Raw genomic sequence first — 14,132 nt, 5'->3', positions numbered from 1 at the left:
AGAATCCTTCAGGGCAAGGTGGAGTACTTCCTCCATGGGGGTTAGTGAAGGACAGGCCTGACGCGCTTACAGACAGTGGCCTTGACGTCAAGGGGATAGCCTCCGGGTGGGGTCAGCACAAACAGCTTGATTGGGAGGGGAGGGGGAACGGTGAGCCGCGGCTGCTGCAGCAGTTAGCTGGGAGATGGGGTAGCGCTCTACCTCAATTGAAATCCAATGCAGCCCCTGTGTGGAAGCCTCGCTAAAGTTTAAGAAGGATGGAGCTGCAATGATCCATTGATTTTCCTGCACTGGGATAAGTCCTGTAATGGGTTGGGGGTAGGGGTGGGGAGGTGTCTTTGTGTTCTCGCAACGCGTGGCAGACAAATTGTTAGCGGTCTCGCATCACGTCTGGCTTGATAGGTTTCAGTGTGTCATTAACATTTCAAACGGCACCGCAACACCACGGGAAAAAAAAGAAGCGAGATCGTTAGGCTTTTGTTTTTTTATTGTGCCAGAAAGCTTTTGTGCAAAAATAAATATGACACAATTTACTGAAGTGATGGGGCCCACAACCAACGACTTCATCTTTTACGGGCACAGCGAGGCGTCTTTTATTCTAAGAGACTAAACGAAGGTGCATCAACACACCTCCTGCTTACACATCGTAATGGCTCCATTGCCCCGCTTGATTGCCACAGTAAGCGTAGCCTCTTCTCTGAAAACAGCACGCCTTTCAAAGGATCCGATTCTAACACCTCATACAAAGACTTTGTGCAAAGACTAAGGGCAGGATTAAATCAGAAAGTATTGCCCAAGAGGCCTAACTAAACTGGGTGGGGGTGGGAGCTCTGTATCTATGAAATCCCGACGTTCAGCACTGCATCACTAATGACTCAATACCCAAAGTCGAGGATTACACCAGTAGTCCCCAACCTCGGTGCTGAGGACTCCCTAGGACTTCACCTCAGTCTTTAATTTCATCAGTCTTTTACTTTTTCACGTAATTGTTTGTAATATAAGCACAATGCAGACATGGGATGTTTATTCTTCTTGGCATGCATGCCTATGTCTGCCATAATGTGGTTTAAGAGCGTAAAATAATCTCAACTAAACATTAAATGCACCTAATAAAGAAAAGTGTACAGCTTGTTAAAATTTTGGGAATGCAACCGTGGTTGAAATGAATATCAGCATCCACAGACATTACATTACATTACATTACAGGCATTTGGCAGACGCTCTTATTTAGAGCGATGTACAACAAAGTGTATAACCATAATCAGGAACAAGTATGACGAAAACCCTAGAGAGAAGTACCGGTCCAAGTGCAGGGAACAACCGCATAGTTCAACTTGGACCCTGAAGGTTAAACTGTTTAACACTAACACAAACGAGAACAGCAACATGCAAAATGCAAAAACTATGCAAAAATACAAGCGGTAGTTAAGACAGGTGCATTAACTTAGTCACCTACAAAACAGCTACCTAGTTACAACCCTAAGCTTACAGTCATTTACAGGGAGGTAGGGTGGGATGGGGAGAGGTGCAGCCTGAAGAGGTGAGTCTTCAGTCGTCGCTTGAAGTGGGTCAGTGTCTCAGCTGTTCTGACCTCCACGGGGAGGTCATTCCACCATCGTGGGGCCAGAACAGACAGGAGACGTGTTCGGGAAGCGCAGGTGCGAAGAGGGGGAGGTGCCAGGCCTCCTGAGGTAGCAGAACGGAGGGGTCTGGCTAGCATGTAGGGTTTGAATATCTTGTGGAGGTATGCTGGGGCTGATCCCTTGACTGCCTGGTATGCTAGGACCCATGTTTTAAATTTGATGCGAGCTATAACAGGCAGCCAGTGGAGGGTAGTGAGCAGGGGAGTGACTGGGGAGGTTGAAGACCAGACGAGCTGCAGCATTCTGAATGAGTTGCAGGGGTCTGATGGCAGATGCCGGTAGTCCAGCCAGAAGAGAGTTGCAGTAGTCCAGGCGGGTCCCCACGACCGAGGTTGGGACTAGATTGGGTTACACAACCTTCACACCCCTCCAAAAAAAGGGAATCCCTCCATTTATGCACATAAAGAATAGGTAATGTGCTTCTACCTAATTATTCTTCTTGCATAATGGCATATCCATTCAACCAGGTAAGCAGGCCGCTTCAATCACTTATTTGTTTGTAATACGTTACAAAAGGATGCCGGGGGGAAAAAACCAACGGACCATCTGCAAAGACCTTAGCAGGGGGTTTAAAAACCTCTTCATTTTAGGCCACTGTGTCATCAAACTCTACTGGGAGTAGAACAGCTGCTTCTCATCTCACAGATTGGAAACAGACTTCTCAGTTCTAATATCATTTAGTGGTCTAAGGGGGATAAACTGGGGGCTTAAGTACTGGCTAAGGTCTTTACGGTTCAGCCAGCTGGCTTCAGTGGTCATTCTGTTTAGTTTAGAAACCTCACTTAGAGCTATCAGTGAGTAGAAAAAAGTCAATTTCCACAAACAGTTCATTTTGGTGATCGTTGAAGGTGGGGAAAAAAGCACCAACTGCATTCATTCATAAATCAATTTGTAAATAAATTAATTACTCAATAAATAAAAAAAAACCTTGTAAAGTTTTAGTGGTTATGCACACGTAATTGTCATTTGAACTCAGTCCTTTTTAAATATATTTGAAGTCATATGTTGTTTGTTGGGTCACCTGATTGAAAAGGTACACTCTTTTAATTACTTGAGACTCACGAAAGCTTGCTGGAACTAGCACACATTGCTACAGATTTACAGAAGAACACACAAGATGTACAGTATTTGAAGAAGTACCAGCTGTATTCATCTCTTTGCCACTGAGTTTGTACACTTATGCATAGATCCCCACCCGAGCCCAGCACCTAACCTCAGCTCATCAACCTAACAGAACACGTCCTGTGACACCAACTATATTACGCGTGTATCGGCCTCAGATCAGTAATTTCTTCATACCGGGCCCATAACAGGTGGCGCCTTAAACAAAGTGCACCCTCCGAATGCATTTGCATTTAAACGCACGTCAAAGATAAGGGCCGTTAGGATGAGGAAGAATAAGACTGAGACGGAAATGCAGCAGGGGAATTATAATAGAAGTGAAGCTGTGCCCGAGGAATATAAAGCAGCACTGCCCTTGCTGCAGTGAGACACCAAGGTGGCTGCAGTACAAGACCAGGGGATATCTTCAGCCACAGCTAAACTGGTGGTGTGCCTTATGATTAATCTTACTGTAATTCAGCTTGGTGACCATTGCACTTCACCATTAATCTCATGCCATGTTTGGCACTAATTTAATGAAGTATCAGTCCACAGGGATGCATTGTGTTTTGCTTGTGTTACAGTCAAACTACAACTGCACACGCACACACACACACATACCACTGCACTAATGTTCATAAAATCCTACTGTACTGTGCGCACTATTTTCAGTGTTGCTAAATATACATGTATAATAACGTGAACCTTAATATAACAAAAACCTTAAGTGTACCAGAAAAACAGCATGAAAAGACATGCTAAATGCTTAATTAACTTAACATGTAAGTGATAATGTGCCACAGAAAATCCAGCTTGGAGCTCTTAGCCTATTAGCCTACAGTACCCTGTATGCAGAGAAGATTTAAGGGCATAGAGGTTTTTGTTCTCGACAAATCTGCTAGCAGTACTGTGACTGCTTATCAGAAACACCATTTAATTAGATTCATTTTTCATGAGGGAGAGGACAGTATTCCGTTTTTTTTTTCTTTTTTTCTAAAACCATAGACTGAAATAACGTGTGCCACTTCCAAATCAGTGCTCTCATTTAAACCCCTCTTGAAACTTACTGTCAAACGTACCACTTACTTGAAACAACGCAGCACCTCTGTTGGGTATCTCAGAGAGAAAACGTCAGTGCTCATATCTACCACCGTTGCACTGAGGCGAATCGAAGAAAACAAAAAGTCATTAAGGGATTTTCTTCACTTGTCAAGCCCTCCGCATAGCCCGGATTAATGAGCGCAAGCCAAGCAACTTTTGTTTACCTGGTGTGACAGATCCGAAGAGGATAAAACACTGCCTGCATTACCACCTGTCAACTTGTCAAACCAATAAGAAAAAAAAGGACAATAAGTTGTTGCGGCTCACTCCTAATCTTGTTTTGCTAAAAATAATTACATTTGCGCTATTACACCTTGATTTATTCTTTTATGTTTTTCACGTGCCTGATTAAGTTGCAAAAGCTATGCCCAGTGACTGAATATGTTGACATGTAATCATAACATTTCTTCTCTAAATAGGTTCAAAGGAAATGCACAAAGTAGGGGGGCCTTGTTTGTATTTTGTTCTTAAACACGTGTTTTCTTTGACCGGGGATAAGTATAAAAAGTTATTGCGACAGTTGGGTATTATCTCTACTTTTGAACAGTGATGGTACAGCTACCTCCCAGTACCCAGCCACCCACCCCTTCTACACAGGATGACAGTCATTACCCATGACCCACCTCTCAGAATGCCAAGCAGAGGGGCAGAATTTGTCCCTTTAAAATATTCCTGGAATTGGCTAGGTACAGATCCCATAACCCATCTCAAGTCAAGTCACTGAAAGATTTTACAGTGTCTATCTTTACATAAAGTCAGAATCTTGGTATTGCCAAGAATCTTGGTACTTAAATTGTCCCTTTTTTGTCTTCAGGCATGGACAAAGTGCATGTTTAAAATGAGCAGTAAATGTGGTAATCAGCGTAGGGCAAAGTAATAGTAGCTAGCTCTGGATGCAGGTCTATGCATACACACATGATTCAGGGATTCATGTCTAGGGTGGCTGGACATAGATTTGATGGAGCGATTCTTCCCCAGCATTACACCAAGATTGGCTTCAAGCTGTCAAAACAATCATCGGAAGATAAACTACATGTAGGGTCATGTTGGTACTTTGGTTGTCACCATGCTCATTACAGTATGTTTGTTAGGGATTAAAGCACTAGCAACACTGCCAGATCCAATGCTCCAACAGAAGAGAGGGCATTTATCTCACGTAAGCCTAAAAAAGATTATAATAAATAATAAAAAAATTATATGTAAATACCCGTCATTTAAAAAAAATCTTCCATCACGGGCATGGCGTACTTTAAACTCCGATTTTAAAATGAATGACTCTGTTGATGAACGCAGAACAATCTCCAAAGCTGCAGAGTTTTATCTTTCCACTACATGCATAATGTATCCACCCTAAGTGAGACGCTTGAACTCGGCCCCTTGAGCAGGTAAAGGGGAAGGAGCTAACTGCTGATCTGCAGTTCTGCCATCCATTACGGGAGAGCCGACAGCGTGGGCTGCCTGTGGGGACAATTTAGAGAGACCATGCTCGGTACAATTAAATAAACTGTCCCACTGTCCCTTGCTGAGCAATGGCCTACCGCATTAAAAGAAAAAAAAAAAAAAACTCTCCTCTTGGTCATGCGCTAAATCAACCCTTTCCCTCGTTCTCTCCCTAACGATTAACCTGGCCGCGACGCTCGTTTAAAGTGTTTACGGTCCCGTGTGTGTCTCGGTTGCGCCGTTGAGACCCAGCGCCGTTGATGGCTGCTCCGCACGTTCTAACCTCGAGATGGAGACGGGATCAATTATGTTCGAGTTTCACAAGGGCCTTTTGTAGGCCGGAGTCAATTACTTTGATCCTCTTCTCATTGCGTGGAAAATGAATCACAAGAACCGCTGTGGCTAAAATACACTGACCACAAAAAACCCTTCATTAAAAATTAATGTCAATTCATTGGCTGTCGTCCACCTTATGGCACTGTTTTTTCACTGTGTCTGTGGTTCTGTGTGGAATAATGCAAGTACGTAAAGGCATGTAACTAGTTCATTTAAGTGGAACCAGAACTTATTTTGAATATTGGGATTTTTAGCCCGGAAGTGTTGAAGACATCAAGAAACTGTTGCACACAGTTGCGGCTTAATTGATCCTGACATACTTCACAATTACCTCTCTCTCTCTGTATATATATATATATATATAATTTTTTATTTTTTTCAGTTATTACCCTTTGCCTTCAATAGCGGCTCTAACATTCAGACAAACAACTACCCAATCAGAATTAAAATGCTTAAATCAGATATTTCGGATGAAATTTGATATAAGATAATTCAATTGCACGAGGAAGGGGAAAATCAAAGGTTAAAAAAGTTTAAAAAAGCAGGAGATTATTGATAGATGCAGAGAAATTGGGACTCCTAACAGCCATTCAAGAACTGGTGGACACCAAAACTATCACATCATAGAGACAATACTTAAAGATTTTATCTTTGGGAGGAAAAATCAAGCTCCACTCTTTCTTTATATTTGAAGAAATCCACAGGTGTTACTGTCAATCCATCCACTGTGAGAAGACAGCTCAATGTTCTGGATCTGAAAAGATTTGATATTGTACATAATTGTGGAAGTTTTTGTGGAATTTTGTGTTAAATACCTGTTTTCTGCATTATTTTCTTGCACTTAATGTCTGTTGTAGACTAAAAAGTAAATAAAAGAAAAGGTGGTCTCTCAATTTTGCAAACTGTAACCGCCCGTAAGTATCTGAAAAGCAACACAATTTTCAGCTTTAAATTGATGGTATTTACCATCCATATCGGTCGATCCGTACAGAAATTACAGCCCTCTTTGTAGGTAGTGCCATTTAAATGTAAAATAACAAAATGATTATCTATTCAGAACAATATTAGGTAGGACACTCCAGATTTGTAGCCCAAGGAAGTTCAGTTCTGAATGTGGCTGCAGGTTCTTTGGGATAATTAGTAATTAGCCATAGCCTCACCCAGGAAGGAATGATTTCAACTGGCAGGGTATCCTCATCCTCCCTACCTAATAAATCTACTCACTATTGGTCAGTCAGGTTCCTGCTATCTGCCAACTTCAGCTGCGTAAACTACATTTGTCACAAAGATGAGCTCATGCCTAGTTACGCTCTGACTGCAATTATTAAAATACACACTATTTAGTATGAGCGAAAATACTGACATAGAAAGTTATAATAGAGCTCTCGCACAAACTTAAAAGTTTGTAAAAAGGCATTTCCAGCCGCATTTTAGTGAATCGTGAGATAAGTGTTTAAGTAATCAGGCAGTGTGCCTAACATGCATTCTGCTATACCATCTGCATAGTGGCCTCCCCAAAGCTCTCTGGATCCAAGGACTGAAATTTGCCCAGAACTTCCCATGAATCTGAAATGCTATAAGCTGGAGCAGTAATCACGCATCATCGCATAAGGGAGCCCAACCATCTGCAGGCTTCACGGTGTCTTTTCATCCGCTGGTTTTACATCTCCCGGGTGGTACCAGAGCACTGGGTTTGGATTTAGTTACTTAAAATGTTGATCAGTTAGGAATTGAGTGCTTTGGCTCAGCTGCATTGCAAAACTTCCCTGCATAAAGCCCAAACGTACAACAGCCATGACTGGTGATGACATATCCTTATGAATAGATTCCAGTTTTCTTGGCATGGATAGGACTAGAGACAGTAGTCATTAAAAAGAGCATCGGCTCTCTCTCATTTGCATCAGATTAACCCGTAATCTCCCCTGGGTCTACTACATTACTGTCTACATATGGGTGATGATTGTCCAAATGCGTTGTTATGTTGGCCACATGCGAGTTCACAAATCCTTGTTTAATCTGCTGACCACGTTGTATATTTGACCTGATCACGGACTGAAATCCAAATATCGCATTTGTTTCTGTTTCCCGTGACTCAATATTTTGCTCACTAATGCCTTATGAGGTGACCCTTAATTTGAATTTAATTGGCTTTTCGGAATAGCCATCTGGTTGGCATTACAGCAATGCTTATACAGTACTGCCTTGTACAACCCATCGTAGATTGGAACAAACAGTCAAGTTCATTCTCCGCCTTCAGATACTGCATGTTCAATTTCAATAATCATTCATTCCAAATTATCCGCTTGAAATTGATTGATTAAAGTATTGATATGTATACACACGGATGCACGCGCGCACACACACACACACAATCATCTGAAGGTATGTGTGTCTATATTTTAAATATTTCTTCATAAATCTGGCAAAGTATCAAAAGGAACATTGAATTTCCCAATCCTTCTGACCAGTTACAGTGGCATGACTGTCTTTCAAAGCCTCTGGTGCTGTTTGACATACAGTATACTTGCCTGCCAAAACACCTGTAAACTGGTGTGATAGAGAGGAGACAATGGCACATCACTGTCTGTGTGTGGGTATCCACCTCACTGAATCAGGATGTGCAAAGCTAATGCATAAAATAGTGATATTTCTGATCTGGCTGCCCTATCTTTTTCTGCTGCTCAGACCAGGTGTGGAGAATGCGAGTATGCTGATTTGGCACCCTTTAGTGTGGGGATATGTAATGTTTCTGTCTGACCTTTGCCTCTTATTTCTCCCCTGGATGGCCTTTAAGTGACAGATACCTTCCTTGATAATGAGGGGCTCTCTTCAGCTGGGTGTCCAAAGCCATGCAGGTGCTGAGGGGTTCATGGCTATGGGTTGTGTTAAATGCCCTGAACAACATAGATGCACACATAAGCAAAGACATATAGACACTCTCTCTCACACACAGCCACAAATGTACACTTACATGCACACAAGTGTGCACATAGACACACATACTTAAATGTAGGCTCAAATTCATTTTTAATATTAGCTGGGTCTGATTACAAAAATTCTCACATATTCCATTGTTTTTGATTTTCTGAAATGTTTTTTTTTTTTTAAGAAATATATGTAATATCCCACTTCTCCTCCTTCATGGACCCCAACACCTTCCAGAGGTCCAGAAACTTTCCATTTCTATTGTCTCTTCACTTATTCTAAACATAAAATTCAATTTCAATTGAAATGTAAATTTGAATATATATATTTCCCCAGCTCACTGTGTGCTTATTAATTATTTTTGAATGTTTCCTATGTAAATTTGGCTATGGATCTGAGCCATATTAAATACATGACAAAAGAAAATCCCCACTATCAAAGAGGGATTATCTATCAGCTTTGTAGCAACATGATCACATGTCTGCAGCCCTACATATAGTTACTGTAATTAAATAATAATTAATAGTATAACAGAGCCGTTTGCCACTGTAATGTGTAAATGCGGGGTATGTAGTAATCCAAAAGTATTACCCTACTGGACACCATTTAACCAGGGTTGCTAATGGGCTGCATTTTTGTTTTTGTGAAGGCCAATTACAGTCATAATGTGTAGTAATGACGAAAGTAGACCACCCGCTAAAAAGAAAAGTTAAATTCTAAAATAAATGTTGGCATTAAGGATAATGATGCCATTTATCTCGATAACCAATGGCGTTTCTTTTGATCAATATGTTTTTCTTTTCATTCACCGCTCATGAATAGGATGTCTGTTTCAATTGCTATTGGACCATATATCAGAAATGTTAATGTCCTAATCAGTTTTAGTTTACTGATACTGTGAACCATTCCATAATGACTTTTTGATAAAGATGGATTGTATGAAATTTAGTCTCCCCCAACAGATAGATGAAGGACTGCGTACTGTAGCTTGTTGATTAATGACCCGATATGTATATGTTGGTTGGTTTATTAGCTGTGTGCAAAAGAAGTGCTGAGCCATAAACTAATATTGCAGTTTAAGAAATGAAGAAGAAATATTGCCATTGGATGATATATCTTTTTATGAGCCTGCAGTTTTACAGCAAAAAAAGAAAATCAGCACAAATCAGTTTTTTTTTTTTTTTGATGATGATGATGATGATGATTGGGACATTTATAGTTTAGTCTGACAATGTTGTACTTTGTGAACAACAACAACATATATATATATATATATATATAAATATATATATATAAACTAATGCAAATGCAAAGGCTGACATAAGACAAAGCAATTCTATTATACGTGACTTGAAGCTTGATGTCTGAAAATGACACTAGCTGCAGATGGAACCCTATGTCTCTACGCTCTTGGTGCATTGATGTTTTCCTTTTTCAGAACTGAACCCTTTATAATTTCCCTTGACTTTATGTCAGAGCTGTGATATGAGACATACAGTAAGTGGTCTAAACTAGAACTGTGCGGTCATTATTTTTTATTGGAACTTCCGAGAAACTTTAAGTGCGTGCAAATCACAAACTGCCCCATTGCTTATTCTCCACCAGTTTTTCCCTTTGATTGTGCTTTCTACTCTGAAATGAAGTAAGACACACATTGGGGAGAGGTGAAATTAAATAAAAGAATATATTTACACAGGGTGACAGGTTTAGAGGTGGGTGAATGCAATTTGGAATTAGCTGATCCTTCATTGACCCCCTGGGCCCTCTAAGCAATTGGATTGAGCAGTCTGAAATACCACTGAATGCACATTTACATTAGCCTTTTGCACCTTATGCTAAACAAAGTGATAAACACTGCAGAATTTATTTATTTATTATTATTTATTTGTTTTTGGCCCAGCGTATGTATAACCTCTATCAAAACCTATCCCCTTGTTTGGCATCTGATCATGATGTAACAGACCGACACTCATTATCTCACTCTGGTCTTGCTTGGTTGCAGAATAGTAGCAACACCGTCCCACTGCAAAATAGACAGAGAAACATCTTGTGCTTCCTTGAACAGTTTTACTAGTTCAGTGAGGGAGTTTTTGTGGGGGAAAAATCATAACACCAATGGTGAGTGCAAAACTAAATGTATTTTAATAATTAATTATTATTATCTGTTGTAAAGACCAGCATTAACCAAATATATATATTTTTGTGTTCCCAGAGTGGTTCAAGTTTGCACTAATAATCAAAATCCACAGTGGGTACGGTGATTTAGGTACTGGAATTAATTAATTTATTCATTACAAATTTTTATATTTATATATATTATATCTGCTTCATTCCAGCCAAAAGAATTTGCATTTATCATGTCTTTTTCTTATTAGTATTAAATGGTGAGGTGATAGCAGCAAGGCTTTTACTGTAGTCTTACAGTTCTGAATATTGGACGGGGCTGGAAAGTGATCCCTGGCATTTACTTAATGGAGACCATTGCTCAGAGAATAGCCACAATGCATGACATTACACACAGGCAGGTCTGGACAGAATGCTTTAGCAGGCGTGGGGTTTAGTTCCATCTTAAAACTAAGAAGTGATCTCAATATTAATATTTCAATATTAAAGATTTTGTTGAACTCACACACAGCTAGGGACACCAGATGTCAGAAAAGCCAAATCATGCTTCAAGTTTACTTATTTATTTATTTGAAGTAAAGACATAAAAATTGTCTGCTGTTGGCCTTTTTTTCAATTTTGGAAATAACAGTGAGAATGATCAAAATGAAAGGGGCTAACAGGCAGAGATACAGGGGAGTGGTACGACAAACTACACAGTGTTTTCCAAATGGTGTCTGGCTATCGATAGCCATCAAATGTTCTTTCAGTGGCATCTGATCAGAACTGTTTCCAACACAATTCAATCTGTGTTATTAATGCAGTGCACTCAACTAGCAAACGATTCCTACACCCCATCACTGCTATGAATATGAAATATAGACAGACACACACACGTACACAGAGAGTGAGAGAGAGAGAAAGAGCGAGGGAGAGCTTCTTGGCTAGTATTCTTTGAAATCTCCACAGCTCCTACTCAGATTCAGCCCTGGAGCTTTGAGCAGTGCGGCGTACGTGCCCAGCACCTCACCTCACATGCCCAACACACTCCGGCACACAGCCCTGCACCCGCAGCCATTAGCAGGCCAGTTACGGCCTTTTGGAGGAGCGGGCTGGATGCATTTACCACCTTAATCATTCGGCCTTCATCTGTATTCAGGACCCGCAGCTATTCCAAGGCTGGGGATAATGGGGAGATGTGACTGGGAGGGAAGACTGCGCTCGAGGATCTCTGGCCATCCCCACCCTGAATAGACCTGTAGAATGAAAGCACTGCTAAGAGCGATGGTCTCAGAACAGCGAAACTGATCATTATCTATCACCAGGCTCAGCTTCAGCAGAGTGCAAGGGCACATTCTCTCTCTCTCTTTTTTTCTCTCTCCCTCCTGCGGGTTGCAGAGTGCGTGATAGGAGAAAGAAGGAGCTCACCTTTCTAAAAACAGGGCGAGGTTGGGCACGATTTCACACAGAGCGTATATTATGGCAAACACACCCTCCCTCCCCCATCGACAGCAAGTGCCGGCCTTCATCACTGACTTGTTCGTAGAGTGATACCTTTTGTCGGGGGGGTGTGGGGTGTGGGGGGTGGGGGTGGGTGGGGGGGGTGGGGGGGGGGGCTGGCATTATGTACGGTTCCTGTATATTCATGGGAGTGGAAATGATTTCATGAGTGTACACAAACACCCCTTACTTCTCTGAAAATGGCCTGTTACCCTTAAGGCTGTTGTTCGTATAATGGTGGCATCTCATTTGTGTATTCATTGTGGATCTGGGCAGGGTCATTTGTGCTATTTTGAGTATGTTTCCCACAGCTTGTTATGATGATTTATTTGAATATAATTGAAACTTGAAACATGTGGCAAATGGAATGAAAGCTATGGTATTAACATTAATTATTTGCTTATAAGTGAATTTGGTTCACTTTAGTCAGTTATTTACAATGCAATTGCTCCACTATTTAGGATTCACTAACCTTCACTCTATCACCATTATTTTAAGGATATATCTCCTAGCTTATATCACATAAGCTATATACTGAATGTATATCATGGCTGATTCCAATTACAGGATTCTACTTCGAACAAGCTGGTTGTTTTTTTTTTTTTTTTTTTTTACGTAACAGAATGTCTTATCTGCTTCTGAAATTCTAGCTAACGTGCTAACGTGAGAAACACTGAAAACAGCACACTGGTAATGACTGGCTAGCTGGCTGCCTGCCTACCAAAAAGTAAATCTCTTTACTTCCAGCATCAATAGTGTATGATAAGGAAGATAAATTATGTAGTAAATATACACACCTGAAATTCATATATATTTTTAAGGAACAGCATGATAACTATATGCAGTTACAACAATAGAGCCTTGAAAAGTTTTTTTTAAAAATTTAGTCTTTAACATTTCAATAAAAATATTCAAAAATCATTTCAATTGTTATTATTTCATGATACATTCATATTTATATCTAATGCTGATGCAACAGTCACTACTGGTAATTGAAACCAATGCTCTAGAACAATGATTTATAATTTGGAAAAAAAAACCTAGTCTCCAAAGGGTTAAAGAAACTCTCATTTGAATAATTCCAGTCCAATTTTTATTTCAGCACACACTTCCTTTCACTCCTCAGTCCAGCCAATTGCGCACCTTAGCACATTTTTTGCATTGAAGGCAAATTTGGGTCCCAGTTCAACACTAGGAATTGGGGTGATTTCTGTTTTCACATTTCACATAACAATGACACCCTGTTTCGCGGCATAATTTTCATATTCTGCCCACGCTACCTGTACTCTTTGCATATTCCGATCACAATTTGTAAAGTTACGGTGAAGCAGCAATGTCTAGTGGCTGTGAGGAGGACTGCGCCTAGAGATTTAAAGACTGTTCGAACAGTTAATATATGCTGTTCATCGACTTGAGCACTCCTTTTTAATAATGGGCCCAAGCTTTTCTGCAAACAGACGCAACTTTTTTCCCCGCTGAGCGGGAGCTGATGGATTTTCTTGTGTGCATGAAGTTCTGTGATCCTGGCCTGGTAATGAATGGCTTTATTCTGTGGATTACAATCGTTGGCCTAATGGAATTTTTAATTAAGATCGTTCGATATTCCCCTCGCAATTAATGAGGGGACGAGCCTTTTTTTTTTCTTCTACAATTGGATAAATACTGACATTAACAAATTAAATGGTTTGCGGTTTCCAGAACAGATAGATAGATAGATAGATAGATAGATAGACAAATGAATAAATAAATAAATAAACAAACACATTATCAAAAACAGTTCTCCTTAACACTGATGATGTTAACTTAGCTGAGAAGTTGATGACTTCTCTTTGCTTCCGGGACTTCACCCCAAATACCTGGGAACGTGTCCAGTCCAGGTTATCGCAGTGCGTGCTGTTTACATAGCGAGAGAGAGTATCATAATCTCTTTAGCTAAAGAGATTCACTTTATTCAAATGCCGTGTAATGGAACATGTGCACCTG

At 40.5% G+C, this 14,132-nt stretch overlaps 1 protein-coding gene across 1 annotated transcript in view; it reads left to right on the top strand.

Annotated features, from left to right (window-relative positions):
- The window catches only part of LOC118233036 (cadherin-12-like), an 89,682-nt gene that overhangs the window by 38,794 nt on the left and 36,756 nt on the right, over positions 1-14,132 (top strand). The window lies entirely within an intron of this gene.

The sequence above is a fragment of the Anguilla anguilla genome, chromosome 8 (assembly GCF_013347855.1).
Source record: "Anguilla anguilla isolate fAngAng1 chromosome 8, fAngAng1.pri, whole genome shotgun sequence".
Classification (NCBI taxonomy): domain Eukaryota; kingdom Metazoa; phylum Chordata; class Actinopteri; order Anguilliformes; family Anguillidae; genus Anguilla; species Anguilla anguilla.
This window is presented reverse-complemented; position numbering and strand designations above follow the sequence as displayed.